The sequence below is a fragment of the Xenopus tropicalis genome, chromosome 1 (genome assembly GCF_000004195.4).
Source record: "Xenopus tropicalis strain Nigerian chromosome 1, UCB_Xtro_10.0, whole genome shotgun sequence".
Lineage (NCBI taxonomy): Eukaryota > Metazoa > Chordata > Amphibia > Anura > Pipidae > Xenopus > Xenopus tropicalis.
The window spans coordinates 203,280,364-203,297,323 of NC_030677.2; the positions used below are offsets into that span (position 1 = coordinate 203,280,364).

The 16,960-nt window shown below is 42.4% G+C and overlaps 1 protein-coding gene across 2 annotated transcripts in view; it reads right to left on the minus strand.

The window, feature by feature from the left end:
• rab27b (RAB27B, member RAS oncogene family) overlaps positions 1-16,960 on the minus strand; it is a 128,457-nt gene that overhangs the window by 26,828 nt on the left and 84,669 nt on the right. Inside the window, 1 exon segment of one of the 2 annotated variants that reach the window (NM_001005681.2) lies at positions 16,066-16,116. The gene's annotated coding sequence lies outside the window, so the exon portion shown is untranslated. 2 annotated transcript variants of the gene reach the window in all.

Here is a 16,960-nt window from a genome sequence, read left to right on the forward strand (position 1 = left end):
CCTGAACTTACCCATTTGGGAGAATGATATTGTACCTCTAATTACAGTGCATGCAGGGAGAACAGGGTTCTGTTTCAGCACAACTGGCAAAACCTGACTGAGGCAATTATGATGGTCTACCAAATAAATATAAACTGCAGTTATACAACCTTTTGCCCAAATATATCCTACTTTATTTCTAGCTCAACGTAAAATATATATCATCCAAAGCAGAGTCCAGAGGAGTAAAAGTTCTTTCTGGACTTCAACAGGTTCATCAGACCAGTGAGCAGCCCTTGGATCAAAAAAATATAGTAATGCATGATGTATAATCCACATTTAACTGGATTTTTACACTTTCGGAATCATGAAGATCAGTGATTCCCAAACTGTGGGTTCTAGAGCAGTAGAATGGGGATGAGAAGACCCATTGAGGTGAATATGAAGAATAAGGTCTTCTGTCTTGGAACAAGAGAATGGGTATTTGGACCCAGAATAGACCTCTGCTGTAGTTTTTATTTTCCATACTCTTGAATTTCTTTCACAGTACAGTTTTGAATCTGTTGGCACCATAGACTGTACATACTGTATGTTACCATGTAAACCACCTTTTGTACTGTGGATGTTTATTGGCTGAACAATGTGGGGGTGGAATGGAATGCAAAACACTTTAAATCTGTATGTTGTTCCAGAACTGAAGATCTGGAATACAATACCTGAACATCAGTTGTGTGGTGCATTCTATCCGGCATTGCCAGAGAACAACACACTTGGGTATAAAGTATCTACTTTATCTAAGTATCTACTTTATCTAATACAATAAATTGGAAATAAGAAGTTGCTAAGGTAAAGTTAATGCGAGTTCTACTCTACAGACACATGAACACAGCTGTGTTTTAGAAACTAAAATGTTGGTTTTCTCGGCAACTAATGCGGCCATTGTGGTCAAATCTGAAGTTGCAGCTATATAACTGTACAGAGCAAGCAAAGTGATTGGATGTTGAGGGTGGGTAGGGGGCATTAAAGTAGCTACCAGAACATCACTGGATGTCCCATTGTATAAGTCTAGTTATTTCAGTGGAACAGCTCATTGCTGATAGCCTTCATATCTTTTTGAGAATGGTGTTCTCTCAGAAATTTCATGGTGGGGCCCAGCAATCTAGCAATTATAGATTAGTATAGTGAGGGACTGAATGTGTAGTATGGAAAATGGCAGCCAAAGGAAATGTTTCAGTAAGCCTTTATATCAGTGTTGCCCAACAGTGAGCTACTGTAAAGGCATTGCACATTCCTATTTCTATAAATAATGGCACCTGCAAAGTGGGGTTTCTCCAGAGCCCACTACTTCTAAAGGTCTCAAACACCAGCCTTGTGGGGGAGGTTTGTTCTGGGAGTTTGTTAGCATTTGGAATAGTTGTTAGGGGGTGCCTAAGGTGTTTAATTATGTGCTGGGGGTCACTATCCACAGGGGAGGAGGAGGCATATGGACTTAATATGACAAACTTTTTTCCACTTATGAGTGATGGGTAATATCCCATGCCAAGATTAATGAGGGTATAGTCTTAAAAAGTTTTGTGTTAATATGGGTGTGGTTTAATGTGTGTGTAGTTTAAAAAAAGGGAGTTGCCAAAACCGGCTTCCATTATTGGCCCTCCACCATGTAGGCTAGAAAAATTTCGGCCCTCGATACCACAGAAGATGTAAAGCACTGGTTTAAAGCACCTGATAATGGTCAGCCTGAAAGAACTACCTTTCCCATCTCAAGAGAGCTCAAATCTATAACAAGATCCTGGATGAGCTACTAAGTCTCAATCTACATGGTCTGACCAAAGATTCATGCATGGGCTCTGTAAAAACTGATCAGGAAAATAAAATTGAAATAAATGGAATCTTTTGGTCCTTGACCATCACCAGTGGGAAGTCCTTGGTTGATATGAAAGTTGAAAGTCTATTTTGCCGTCTGGAAACAACGTTCCAGCTGATAGGCCAGTTCCAAAGACATCCAATATTAATGTACCATTGTTCTTCACAAACAATGATTTAAAAACGGCTATTGATCTCCAACAATCAATTCAGCCGTTTACTGGGGTCAACAGAAACAGATTCTATGTTCGTGACTGCACCACTAATGTTCTAATGTTTCTTAAGATGGTACGGGGCCCAACACAATACAGACTTTGTAATGACCAGTTATTTGTGTAATGATTTGTATGGCTCCCAGCACGGCCAACAGCAACAGCTATTAAAGGGCTGCAGGTAACATAGATATAAGGTGTTACTGTCACCCCAGGTTGCCATCTATCCTCCCACTCTTCCTCTCTGGCTTTGATTGGTCCACAGGCCAGAAAGTGCCAATGCTACCTACATGTTTCATATGAACAAGGCACCTGATCAGTGTTGGACTGAAGTAATTGGTCCACTGAGAACTAAAGCCCTAGGGTCTCTCCCCACCAACTGCCGCCACACCACAGACTTGTGGGTGGCAGGGACCCAGCAGGACCAGGGCTCACTGGGATATTTCCCAGGGTCATAGTGGGCCTGTCCTCACCGTACAGCTGATGCACAGAGAGTAGTATAACCTCAATTTTAGTAAATGTTCTAGCTCAAGTATGTCAACCCCCAAAATAATTTGTTGCCTAATAAAAGAAAACATAATTCCAAGCAACTTTCCAATGTGAATTTATTGAAAATGTTAAAAGTTATTTTTAAATGTAATTGCTATTGAAAGCAGCATTTGCTGAACTGGTTTTTACTTTTTTAAACAATGTTGCAAAGGTCGGTCTCCTCCAGCGAGTCAGGTCTGTCGGTCTCCCCCAGCGAGTCAGGTCTGTCGGTCTCCCCCAGCGAGTCAGGTCTGTCGGTCTCCTCCAGCGAGTCAGGTCTGTCGGTCTCCTCCAGCGAGTCAGGTCTGTCGGTCTCCTCCAGCGAGTCAGGTCTGTCGGTCTCCTCCAGCGAGTCAGGTCTGTCGGTCTCCTCCAGCGGGTCAGGTCTGTCGGTCTCCTCCAGCGAGTCAGGTCTGTCGGTCTCCTCCAGCGAGTCAGGTCTGTCGGTCTCCTCCAGCGAGTCAGGTCTGTCGGTCTCCTCCAGCGAGTCAGGTCTGTCAGTCTCCTCCAGCGAGTCAGGTCTGTCAGTCTCCTCCAGCGAGTCAGGTCTGTCAGTCTCCTCCAGCGAGTCAGGTCTGTCAGTCTCCTCCAGCGAGTCAGGTCTGTCAGTCTCCTCCAGCGAGTCAGGTCTGTCAGGCTGCTGCCTTGTGTTACATCGTTTCATATGCCAGAGCCCCCAGGGCAGGGAATAGTAAAGGACAAACACTGCTTCTAATAGCAATTATATATACAAAGTCATTACAAATTGGTAATGAATGTATATTGCAAAGTTGCTTAGAATGATGTTTTCTTTTATTAGGCAAAAAAAAAAATATTTTGGGTTGACTTGTCCTTTAAAGCTTGAAACAGCGCTGAAACACATTAATTTACTTATAAAATAGTCCTAATCTTCCACACCACACTCTGTGCTTGTCTGTGGGCCAGAACTTCCTATTTGAGCTAGCATGGCATAACGACACACTGGTACAATGGTTGTGCTCTTTTGTTTGAAAGGGCATTGAATGCTGGCAGGTACAACAAACACTACAAGCCAAACCATGAAGTCACTGAATTAAAACGCAGGATAGAGGCTATTTTTGTGGTGAATTCTGGCAAAATAAATGAAGAGAATCCTGATGGGTGTCTCAAAGGTTGGAAGCTGGAAACATTTAGTAATTATAAGTATAACAAGTATTAGCGGCGGCTTCACAAAGATCAGCCTGAACAGCAAAAATAAACACAAAGAATGTTAATGACAATAAAAAGCAAATGAGTAGATTGTTTAACTAAGATAAATATGTGTACAAATGGTTTTGTACAAGAAAAGGCCAATGGGCCGTAGACTTAACGGCTATTGAGGAGCTGAAAGATGCCTCGGAGTACCATGAACCCATCAGCTCTTCTCACTCTCCCCTGCCTCCTTTGTACTCACAGAGAGGGCTAAGGGTCTTTCTTCTCCCTCTGTTAATAGTCTATACAGTCTACAGCAGGGGTCCCCAAACTTTTTTTTTTTTTTTTACCTGTGAGCCACATTTAAATGTAAAAAAGTTGAGGAGCAACACAACACTCCCTCATGCGGTACTAGGCAACAACAAAAGTACCGGCACACAGAGGCAATTTGCTATGGGGAACTACTGCCTCATGTTTAACGTGCAAAGAAACCACAACAACGTTTTGGGGGCGTGCCCCTTTGTCATGTGATACCACAACCACTCCCCTTTTACACTTAAATAGGCATATCAGCCCTCCCCCAGCACAACACGTACTAAAAATAAGTCTGTCCACAAAAGTCCTGAATAAAGTCCATGATACAACTAAGTACATTGTGGCAAAGTACAAACGTAAGTCCATGTTGGAACAAAAAAAATCAAATTGCCTCTAAAGCTGGCCACACACGTGGCAATTTTCGATCTTTTGTGCGACCATCAGTCATTCCCACCCTCCACTGACTTTCAGGGCTGAATCGTCAAATATGGAGGTAGAAACAATAGGATTTCTACCTCCTTCTGCTGATTCAGCCCTGAAGGTAGATTTTGCTCAGGTGCCTTCTATGGCGCCCGGTCAAAATCTTTTAACCCGCCCGATCGGCGAGTCGACCGATATCAGCAGCCTCCTGAGATATTGGTCGCCTTGCCGAGTTGCCATACACGCACTGAATATCGTATGAAACGAGGTTTTGTACGATATTATCTGTGCATGTATGGCCAGCTTAAATGCCGGTACCTTTTTTGTTGCCTAGAAAGTAAAGACGCCCGATTTTTAGAATATGGCGAAATAGGTCCCTATCTGATTTATAGCTACTGAATCATATTGTTTTATAGGATTTGTGTTCTCAATGCCCCCAAACCTCCAACTGGCTGCAAAGCATTTGGAACAAAATCAGTTGGCTCTTTCCTACTCCCAGCCAATGGTGTGGTAAGCTTGGCACATCCAACTAGCTATAATCATATTATAACTGAATTATGCCACGCCCAGTAATCTCTGTTTCAGAACAACCGTCAGTCATAATTGTTTTAAAAAAATAGCTTTTACAGAGCTGTCAAGTTAATAGTTAAAGAAATTTACACAGCAATAAACCTTTCAGTGGGCATAATAGCAGCCACTGGGCAACTTGCCCATCCCATGAGGTTGCACTCCCACTACTTTACCACAGTCTGCGCTTCAGCAGAGTACTAGGTATCAGAGGGGTTAAATACACACACACACAATTCCCATGATAGAATGTCATGCACTGAGATGAGATGAAGAGATATTTGTAGATACAAAGCAGAAGAGAACACATTCAAAGCAGGGAAAGAATCTCACAATGATGTGATTATGTCAGGCAACTAACCAATATGGCTATGTGTAAATATCCCTATGGCACCCTCACCATTTCGGCACTAGACTTCCCAGCACCCAGAAGTCAACAGTTTCCCAAACTGTAAGGTCAGACTAAAGGTGGCCATACACAGTGTCGGACTGGGGTGCCAAGGGCCCATCAGAAAACCTTAGACCTTAGGCCCACTCGCCCCTTCTCTGTTCACTCACTTTCTTTAGTCTTCTAATTACTTCTTTTAACATACTATTATTTATCCTTCCCTCTATTTCTTCTCATATAGAATTGAGTAATGGCCATGGTATAGGCATACAAGGCAAATGTTTGGGTGAGCAGGAGGGCCCTCTGACACCAGGGCCCACCGGGAGTTTTCCTGGTATCCTGGTGGGCTAGTCCGATACTGGCCATACATGGACAGATTTAAACTGCTGATTCATGGACAGCCTACCCACCCAATATCTGGTAGATGTTGATCAGGCAGGGTTGATTTTCCCGTAGAACTGTATCCCCCTGTTGTTGTGATCCGATCGTTTGGCCCTAGGACCAAAAGATCAGATCATTTAATGACCTTGTAATGCATGGTCATCTTAAGACTTGTGTGTGGACTCCTTGCCATGGGCACCTGTAGAAGATGCTACAAGTAACATTGAATGCACATCAGTATCCAGTATAAAGCAAAGAGAAAATGCTCATACATCTTATGCGTCCAGGAAAAAGCCAAGTAAACAGTAACAGAAGTTTAACAGAGCACAAGTCACATGGCTGAAGGTACTTGAAAAACTAAGAATATGTCCAGTCTCAAGTTAAATTTCAAAATGAAATGTAAAAAAAATTGTTTGTTCCTTTACAAAATGGATTTCAGTGTAGAATTCTACTGGAGGAGCTTTATTAACCAATGCATTTTGAAAAAAACATGTTTCCCCGTGACATTTCTTGTGAATTCATTGCCAGCATCATTACCTGCAATTAGCACAATGGGTAGCCCCAGCCAGAAGGTTTGCTTAGGCCCCAGGGATTGCCGAATACACTTTTCATGGAGCACAATTAGCACTTTTTGCTTTGAGTAAATGTTAATCCAAATGGCAGCTGTTTGCCACTTTAGAAGCCCAGGAGATCTGTTAGAGGTTTAGCCTTTGAAGAGTAAAACTATAGAAGTTTTATGTAAACAGCCTAAAGTACCTGCCTTTATAAATCAGCCGCCGAGTGGGTCTGTGCTGGTATTTACAGTGCATACATAAATGTATCTGCTGCACCCTAGCTGCTACAACTCCCAGACACCCTGACTGCCAGGGATGCTGTGTAATTTGCTGGGGCTATATAAATAAATGATGATGATGATGAAGATGATAAAATGTACTCCGCTCAAAGCAGGTCATCAGCCGGCAAACCGATATCAAGCCGAGTTTAATGCAAAATGTATTATTGTCCATAATTATGTATATAATGGCCTGGTAGAGAACCCTGGAAAGCAAGTACAAAACATATACAATCAGTCGGATTCTGGTTCCTATGAATCAGCCTTAGGATTTAAATAAAATGACCTTTAGTGGACGCACTGGGATGAATAACGTCACAGGGAAGAAGTTGATAAATTGACAAATAGCTACTGTATTTCTTGCTTATTTATATATACATACATATGACACATTTCTCTTATCTGTAGATAGCTTGGTTACAGCATTAAAGCAGTAGCTCCAATTCTTTCTTAATCTATATTCATTGGCAAAGCAACAACAGATCTGTGCAGCTGTTTGCAGACTTTATTCTCGAGTGCAGGCCCCACCCCTGCGGAGCTAAAATCCAATGATCTATCACAAACATGTACATACTATTGCGAATTTTCTCATATCATATCTAAATATCTTAACATACCAGCCTGTTATTAGGGAACCGGAGGAAATCCACACAAACACAGTGAGAATATACAGACAAATCATTCTCCTGTCGGAACGGACTAAGGAATGGGTAATGGGAAGCACCAAGATTACCAACTGTGCCACAGCACTTCTTGATTTCCTATCAGACTGTCTGTGAAATCAGAATGATTAAAAAACTCCCCCATGTGTGGAATAAAAGATTAGCCATCCTCATTATATATATGGCAGTTAAGTCTGGATACCTGGTTCAGCAGGTTATATTGTTTGAATTATGAAGTCATACAGCAACACTTTCTTCAGCTGCAAATGCCACATCCGCACTTCCTTTATCATAAAATGAGACAATGAGGGAAGACAATGAAACAAAATTAAACATGTCCACAAGTTAACTCTAAAGGTGGCCATACACGGTAAGATTCGCTCGCTTGGAGAGGCCACCAAGCGAGCAGATCTTCTCCCAATATGCCCACCTACAGGTTGGCGATATTGGGCAAATTTGGTTTTGCCCTAGGGCCATACGATCGAATAGGAACGATGGGTATAGGCGCCAGTCGGTTAGTAACCCATACACAGGCCGATAAGCTGCAGAATCGGTCCAAGAGACTGCTAGTCTAGAGACAGCTAGAATCGGCCCGTGTATGGCCACCTTAAGTTAATGACTCTGTCTCTTAATATATTATAGTTTTAATGTGGTTATTGCATAAATTGTACTGAATAATATCAAACATGGAGTGAAGGTGGATATATAATACACAATGCACAATATTTTAGATTTGCAGCACCGAAACATAAATCACACCATAGGGTACTGTCATCTCCCAAAATAACCGCAACGGGTTTTGTCACTAAATCCATTTCACGTGGATATTATATTACAGAAATACAGATATTGTTTCTATCACTTTAGAAGGTTTGCCACTTTCCCAGGGATATAACCACTAAAGAGCTGAGCTCTCCCTAATACTGTATATGTCTGTATGTGTCCATTTTCTCATATCCCATGGAATGCGTCAGGTACTTATGAACAGAATGCCCAACATTTGGTCAGATTAAAGACTATAAAGAAAGAATATATTGGTCACAGAGCATAAGAAGACAAAGATTAAATAACAACTTTTCTCAGTATGTACTCAGTATGGCTCAGTGCTTGTATATACTACAAAAAGCTTACTATATACAACTCCAAATACTAACATAATCCAAAAGCTTTAGTCAAAATAAATATTTATATACCCAGGCCAGATGGCTCATATCTATGTGTCCAAAAGACAGGACGGCTCAGTTCTAGGGAAGCCTCTCGGTTTAAATCTTCTCAAATTTTGCCTCGTCTGATATGGTTCAAGTTTCCTTTAGGGGAAGTCAGGTGTAAAAGACCAAGGTGGCTGAGCTTAGACACCATATTGTGACCATAGTGAAAGCTTTAGAATCCCCTTGATAAAGGATTTTGTTCTGAAATGTAGGGGTTTATCTGCTTTTTCTATATCTGCTTTGTTGTGTCAATGTTTAATTGGTGTTATGTATACTATGCACTGGATTGTGAAACTCTTGTTTGTTAATACTTACCTGTTATATAAAGAGCATTATATGTTGACATACCATTCACTTCCTTGACTTTACTCTCACCTTACTCTCAGTAGGTGAGCATTGAATAGTTATTTATCTTGTATCTATATCCTGTTTGCCCCTATTGGGCTGTATAAAAGAGATTCCTATTTACACCCTATTCTTTTTAATGATATTGCTTTGTGTCTGTATATGTGGTGTGCCTTCCAAAAATATATCGTTTGTCATAGCGGAAGCGTTCTCAGTTTTGAAGATATTGAGTAGTGTCTGTTACGTCCCAATGCTACACAGCTAGACTCCAACCCTACCCAGCTAGGCTCCAAATCTACCTAGTTATGCTCCAACCCTACCCAGCAAGGCTCCAACCATGCCTGGTTAAACCCCTACATGGCCCTTGCTCCAGCCCTACTGGAAGTATATATAGGTGACTCCCAATATCCTGTAGGACTATAGGACTGGTACATAAGGCATGGACACCTCACCATATGGAAGACACACCCCACAATGAAAGCAGGTGCAATCCAATATGCCAAATCAACACATGTACACACAAATACTTATAGTACAGATATTTAAAAACAAACATTCTAAAATATTTAGAATATTCTAATGTTTAAGAACTACCTCAGTGGATCTACTAGTTGTACTCTTCATGAAAACTTGACTAGAGGGTCGGGCCATAAATAGGAGCATAAACATCAGTTTCTATAGAGCACTTGCTGTAAGAAGAGCAAAAATCTGCTTTTATTGGCCGGCTCACTTCAGCAAGGGGCCGATGGATAGGGGAAAGGAGAGCAAAGCTGAAAAAATTCTTTGGGTTGAATTACAAGGAAGAATACTGCGATAATCTGGTGGATATATGTTTTGTTAGAATGATTGTTTTCAAACTATAGATCAGGCCATTCTAAACAGAGAAACCCCAAGCATTAATAATAGAGAGAATAAAAGCTTGAATCTCAAGCAGCGCCACTGTGTAAACAAGCTAAATGCCTTCAGGCTGGATGAATAGGAAGAGGAGTCACCAGTACATAGGGTTGGCCCTTAGTTGTAAAAATTAGACTTCACAGCCTTGTTAATTAATTGGCACAGGCTTAGGTTGGCAAAAGTATAGGCAAATACAAAGTACTGTCCCAAAAAAAAAAGACAAGGCAGGCATAACAGATAGTAAAATGAGGTAAGTAACACCAGAGAGTTATTTTGGCTATCCTCAAACCATTGTAGCATTACTTATTAGCTAACAATCCATTTAGAAACTAAAGCAAGCAGTTCTGGGGTTCACTTAGGGTTACCACCTGTACAAGTTTTCCAAGGAACTGTCTGGTTCAGTCTCCAGTCTGATATTATGGTTATAAATCCCAGACAAAATCACCTCCAACTGTGGGCAGTTGAGATCATAGCCCTATCCACAATGTCGCCGGCCTGCCCCCTAACATCCTGGTTCTGCCCCAAACATCATCATCCCCTGCCCTTTATGCAGCTTTTTCTGCTGGCAAATGGGACAACCCTAGGTTGACTTCTAACCTGGGGTGGGCACTTTCTTCACGTATGTTGTCCCCGTGTCTGTGTGGGTTTCCTCCATGCACTTCAAAAACATACAGGCAGGTTATTAGCTCTTTATAATATCGACCATAATGTGTGTAACGACTGTAACCTCCACTGGGACTGATAATGAATGGTTCCTATTCTCTATAAAGTCTATTTATACAGTGCCAGCATGTTTGCATAAAGTACTGTAGTTCTTGTTCAGCCTACAGTAGGATTCATTGTAGTCAACTGGGTGATATACCACTGCTATGAAGACACCCTATTGTAGATAAACACACATGTATACATACATCCATATATAGTATCTACACAAACACCATATTATGTATGTTAAATATCTACTTAAAAACATCTATTTGAACAGAGTCTTGAGGAGATCATGTGCCTTTATGCCCCGGGACAGTGAGAGAAGAATGAATGCAGATAATATGTTAGGGGTGATACTTACTAAAAATGAATTAATTGCTTCTTAGTTATATTGTTAGAATTGTGAGCAAGAGCTGCATCTTGTGAGAAACCTGTAAAATCGATTTTCCCAAGTCTTGACATTCCGTAGAGATTGAACGCCGTTTTCTTTTCACCATATGTGGCCAACTTATTGTACACCGATATTTTATCCAAAGTGATAGGAAAATATTAGGAGTTTCCATTTAGTTATTTATGTTCCATGTTGGCAAGTTTGTTCTAGTTGAATAAATAATTTACACTGCACTACCAGCCTATTGGGTGTTCCCAATCTGGGTCAAGGAGAACTGGCAGAAGTGCAAAAAAAAAAAGGTTTTTGGAAAAAGGGTTTTCTTTCATATTCTAGATTGTAGAAGAAAGATGCTGCAGACATAGAGCTCAGGTAAGTACTACATGAGCGTATCTTTTTTACAGAGCAACCAAATTTAATTGTAGAACTAGCTTCCCAATCCAAAAATTGGTTTATAAACCTTAATTTACAGCTATCATCTATAGCAGAAGAACGTATTCCTGTATTTAGAGGGATCGCGGAGACCCACCTAAACAATATGGTGAATATTTTTTGGTCCTGACCCATAGGCTGAGAATCCCTGATCTAGGTAGGAGGACCTAGACTTAGAAGGTGCATCCTCTAGGGCAGTGTTCCCCAACCAGTGGCTCAGGGGCAACATGTTGCTCACCAACCCCATGGATGTTGCTCTCACTGCCCCCAAACCAGGTAGTTATTTTTCAATTCCTGACTTGGGGGCAGGTTTTGGTTGAATAAAAACAAGATTTCCTACCAAATAAAGCCCCCTGTAAGCTGATAGGGTGCATAGAGGCCCCTAATAGCCAATCACAGCCCTTATTTGGCTCCTCCATGAACTTTTATGGTGCTTGTGTTGCTGTGTTGCTCCCCAAGTCTTTTTACATTTGACTGTGGCTCATGAGTAAGAAAGTTTGGGGACCCCTGCTCTAGGCTATATACTGTAAGCCTCCCTTTGAATCTGTACCATGAAGTACCCCAGGAAATTACAGTATATTAAAGTGACACCATTTAGGATGCCCAACTTGCTTAGTCTCAGCCCAAACCTTGTTACATCTGTATTATCAGATCTGCAGTAGGTTTTAGAGTGAATGGCTAAAGGGGGAAACAATGCTAGTAACAGAGGGTCCTAGGTGTTAATCATAGAAGTTAATGTGGTGTAAAAGTATCACAACATTAAAGAAAACAGAGTTCTTTCAATAGAATCTAAATGGCATTTACTCAGCAGCACCAAGCAAACATTGCGAGGAATTACTTCTAGCTGACTGTGCAAGTGGAACTCAGCAGGAATGGACATCGATGCTAATAATTTCTGTAATTATACACTGCTGGCCCTCTAGCGAGACACACAATAAAGACGTATGAACAAGTGGAAAATTAGGACATTACCGCTTATTCCAAGTGATTAGGCACATGGATGGGCGCCAGGCAGTTTCACACTTCCAGGAAGGAATGCGTGCCATCCTAACGAGCCAGCGATACCCAGTAATATGAGGATGGAGATACGTCTATCACTGGTATCAGGATGGTTTCAGTTGCACCGAGTAGTACGTAGATATGCAAGGACTATGGAGTCAGGAACTTATTGGCTTACTTCTGAGAGTGAAAGATTTGCTGCTCATGGAATGCGCAATGACCTGGACACCAGATACATATGCAGCATTGTGGGCCCTCCAGCCGCCCTTGAACTACAAACCCAAGGATTGGCCAGATCCCTTTGGCTACAGAGCATTATGGCAGAGCTAAAAAATACCTGGAGGGATGTTGCACAGATGTTACAGCTTTGGAATGTTCCCTAGATCCATGTAAATAAGTATAAATACACATATCGAGGGGACAGACACTAAATAAATGACATCTTGAGCAACTGTAGGTTTAAAGACCAGACATGACCCTCCAGCATATGTACAACTGCCCTCAGACATGAGTATCCAGCCCACTACATGTATCAGTTCATCTCAGGGGAAGCCAAAAATCCAATCTGAAGAAGTCTTCAGGAGGGTGGCAGCATCTTCCATAAGTGTTCATTAAACAATCCCTGGCTCACTACACTTCATCAAAAGAGCCATTCTACTGCAGGAAAACTATCTTCCATGGTAGGTTCCACTGCTTTTTGATATTAGGAGCTGACACATTGGGTGTATATATTGCTTGCTACCCCACCACTCCCTGATTATATTTTTCTAATACACAAGAGCAATTAATATCCAATCAAATATAGCCTCAAGCACAACACTTATTGATTGCAGCATCTATAATCAGGGTTTATTGATGACACAGGACTCCTTGACTCATATAACACCCTATTGTAAAACAGTAGGATATTAGAAGTCACTGTTTTGATCCATGACCACTATAACTCAGCTTGCAGTCTTGTGCCTTTATATGGGCACAGAACCCCTCAGTGACTGCTAATATCCTTATCATTTACAGTAGGGGGTACATTATCCCTTATAATACATGAGTGATACTCAGAGTTCCCTGTATAACTCAGCCTGTAGCCTCGTGCCTTTATATGGTCACAGAACCCCTCAGTGACTGCTAATATCCTTATCATTTACAGTAGGGGATACAGGGCACAGTCCCTATTTGTAAGACAGGTACTCCCAGCTTTAGACTGGGCAGCAGAGGCCCACCGTGGTTGTGACAAAGTTCCCCCCTTTCAACAAAGGCCCCCTAGTAAGCGGGAGCATGCTTGGCGCAACGCATACCTTTTACCTCTTTAGTCTGAATTTTTGGGGCTGAGCAGGCAGGGGTGAGGGTCTGGGTCAGTGGGGGCCTATGAGGGCCAGGGCCCACCAGGTTTTTTTCCCATTGTCCCGCTGGCTCAGTTGGACCCTGCTTACTCCCAAGTTTTCAAGTGACAATAACCCCTTCTGAAAATTATAAGAATTTTAGGACAAGGCTGCAGAAAGGGAATTCTGGGTATCACTCATGTATTATAAAGGATAATGTACCCCCTACTGTAAATGATAAGGATAGAAAAAGTCATTGAGGGGTTCTGTAACCAAATAAAGGCACAAGGCTGCAGGGAGAGAAAGTGGTCATAGATTACAAAAGTGGCTTCTAATCCTTACTATTTTACAACAGGGCGTTATACGAGTCAGAGTCCTGTGTCATGAAAAACACTGATTATAGATGCTGAAATCAATAAGCATTCTGCTTGAGGCTATATGTGATATTTTAGGTGACTGCCATAGCAGGGAATGAAAAGTGATTTGGTAAATTACTAAAAATCATTGGCATCAAAGCAAACAATGTGCCATTGGCCTAGGAGTGCTGTGTAAATATCTGGGCCATTTGAGCATTAGTATGGGGTAGGGCAAGTATGGGGCAGGGGCTAGTGCGGGGCAGGGGCTAGTATGGTGAATAGCTAGTACAGGGCAGGGCTAGTATGGGGCAGCAATGCACATTTCTTTAGGATGTTCCAGTTTCCCCTTCCACACCCCCACAAACATACAGGCAGGCTAACTGGTTCAGTTTTGTGTGTGTGAATGTAATGGGGATATTAGATTGTAAGCTCACTGGGGCAGGGACTGATGGGAATGTGATAGGGACCTTAGATTGTAAGCTCACTGGGGCAGGGACTGATGGGAGTGTGATAGGGACCTTAGATTGTAAGCTCACTGGGGCAGGGACTGATGGGAATGTGATAGGGACCTTAGATTGTAAGCTCACTGGGGCAGGGACTGATGGGAATGTGATAGGGATCTTAGACTGTAAGCTCACTGGGGCAGGGACTGATGGGAATGTGATAGGGACCTTAGATTGTAAGCTCCACTGGGGCAGGGACTGATGGGAATGTGATAGGGACCTTAGATTGTAAGCTCCACTGGGGCAGGGACTGATGGGAATGTGATAGGGATCTTAGATTGTAAGCTCACTGGGGCAGGGACTGATGGAAATGTGATAGGGACCTTAGATTGTAAGCTCACTGGGGCAGGGACTGATGGGAATGTGATAGGGATCTTAGACTGTAAGCTCCACTGGGGCAGGGACTGATGGGAATGTGATAGGGACCTTAGATTGTAAGCTCACTGGGGCAGGGACTGATGGGAATGTGATAGGGACCTTAGATTGTAAGCTCACTGGGGCAGGGACTGATGGGAATGGGATAGGGACCTTAGATTGTAAGCTCCACTGGGGCAGGGACTGATGGGAATGTGATAGGGACCTTAGATTGTAAGCTCACTGGGGCAGGGACTGATGGGAATGAAGTATAATCTTTAACGTGCTGCAGAACATGTTGCCACTATAGAAATAAAGCATTAATATACTGGGGTCAGTAAGACATTATGTCCTGCCTAATAGAAAACTTACATCCATGCTACATTAGACGAAAGCCTCACCAGTCAGCAGTACAGTAAATGGAACGTGCAGTGATACTGAATATATGACTATAACTTCAGCCAGAAAGCAAGGCAGGATTGCTGCAAAATCCCAGCCAATGCACTGCAGTCCACAGGCAATAATGAATAGATTATTTTACCCCATAAAACTAAACTCCATAAATACACAATATCACAACCCCTTTTTGCAGCAGCATAAACACAAAACATCCCCACTGTATGCAATTGCCGCAGGCAAACAATCATTTTTGGTTTTATCACTAAAAAAGAATATTTGTTACAAACAAGCAACGCTGTGTGTGTAAAAAATCATCTAAAAGGTCCTTACACTGAGGTCTGAGGCTTAAACACAGTTAACGAGGCACGGATACGATTCTGTAATTAAGTAAATGAGCTGCTCGTTTCCCAATGCACTTTGCTCACCTTCAGCAACGTGTCTCTTTTACCAGGGGGCAGTGCCAACTCCTTGACAGCTGTTCTGCACCCAGCGGCACCTCCTGCCCACTTACAGCCTCACTTACTTTAGATTGCAAGCTCTGATGAGCAGCTCACTATTTGCATTCTATAATACAGCGCTACAGAATATGTTGGTACTATAGTCAAACATAATAATAGTTCAAGCTGTCATCTCTAAGGAGGTGGAAGGGAGCCTGTTCCAGTCAGTCTCACAAGTCGGAAGAGATAAGCTATTTACAGAGCGGTGCCACTGACACCCACTGACAGTCTCTGCTGGATCTGTGCCCACCATGCTGTGGGCATTTGAGTCACATGACTGCTCACCTAGGGAACGTACCACTGCCCCACAGATAATAAAGTGCCCCTTTTTTTGCTTTTGAAAGGATTAGAAATGAGAGAAACTTACAGTTTTCAGTCGTTGGAATGCAGAATATCCCTGCAGCACTTGGCTGACCAGTTTGAAGTAGTGTGAGTGGTTGGGCACCACCCCTGTGGCTAAACACACAGCGAGGCGGCTTCTCTCTGAAAGGTTTGCATGTGAAGGGAGGCGTGCCCGGCATTCACTAACACGGATATGAGACACTCACCTCAGGCAAATCATTCTTGTGACTCACATTTACAACAAAATACACAATTTTGTTCTGACTCAGAACTGCGCACCCCCCGCACTGTCTCCCAGGCAGCCACAGGGATCTGGGGGGCGTCATATAGGGTTATGGTGTGGGGAATAGGGTGACACCAGTACAGCTGGGATACAGTGTGTACCTTGTATAAAAACATGTGCATCGGGCCCGCAGCTTAACCACTGAAACTACTGTAACCCCACTACTTTCTCAGTGTATCCCTCCCACAGTCAGTGGTACCTACCAACTCTCACTGCTGCCCATTGGCTGCGGAGACTGTCACTCAGCAGTTACATGGTACAACGAAAGTAAGGAATGAGCTGCTACTCAACCGGCTCAAGATACACAGTTATATATAAATATATACATTTGTCCCTCTGATTTCAGAGTGACCGATAAATGTGCAGTATAAGGATATTAGCAGTCACTGAGGGGTTCTGTGCCCATATAAAGGCACAAGGCTGCAGGCTGAGTTATACAGGGAACTCTGAGTATCACTCATGTATTATATGGGATAATGTACCCCCTACTGTAAATGATAAGGATATTAGCAGTCACTGAGGGGTTCTGTGCCCATATAAAGGCACAAGGCTGCAGGCTGAGTTATACAGGGAACTCTGAGTATCACTCATGTATTATATGGGATAATGTACCCCCTACTGTAAATGATAAGGATAT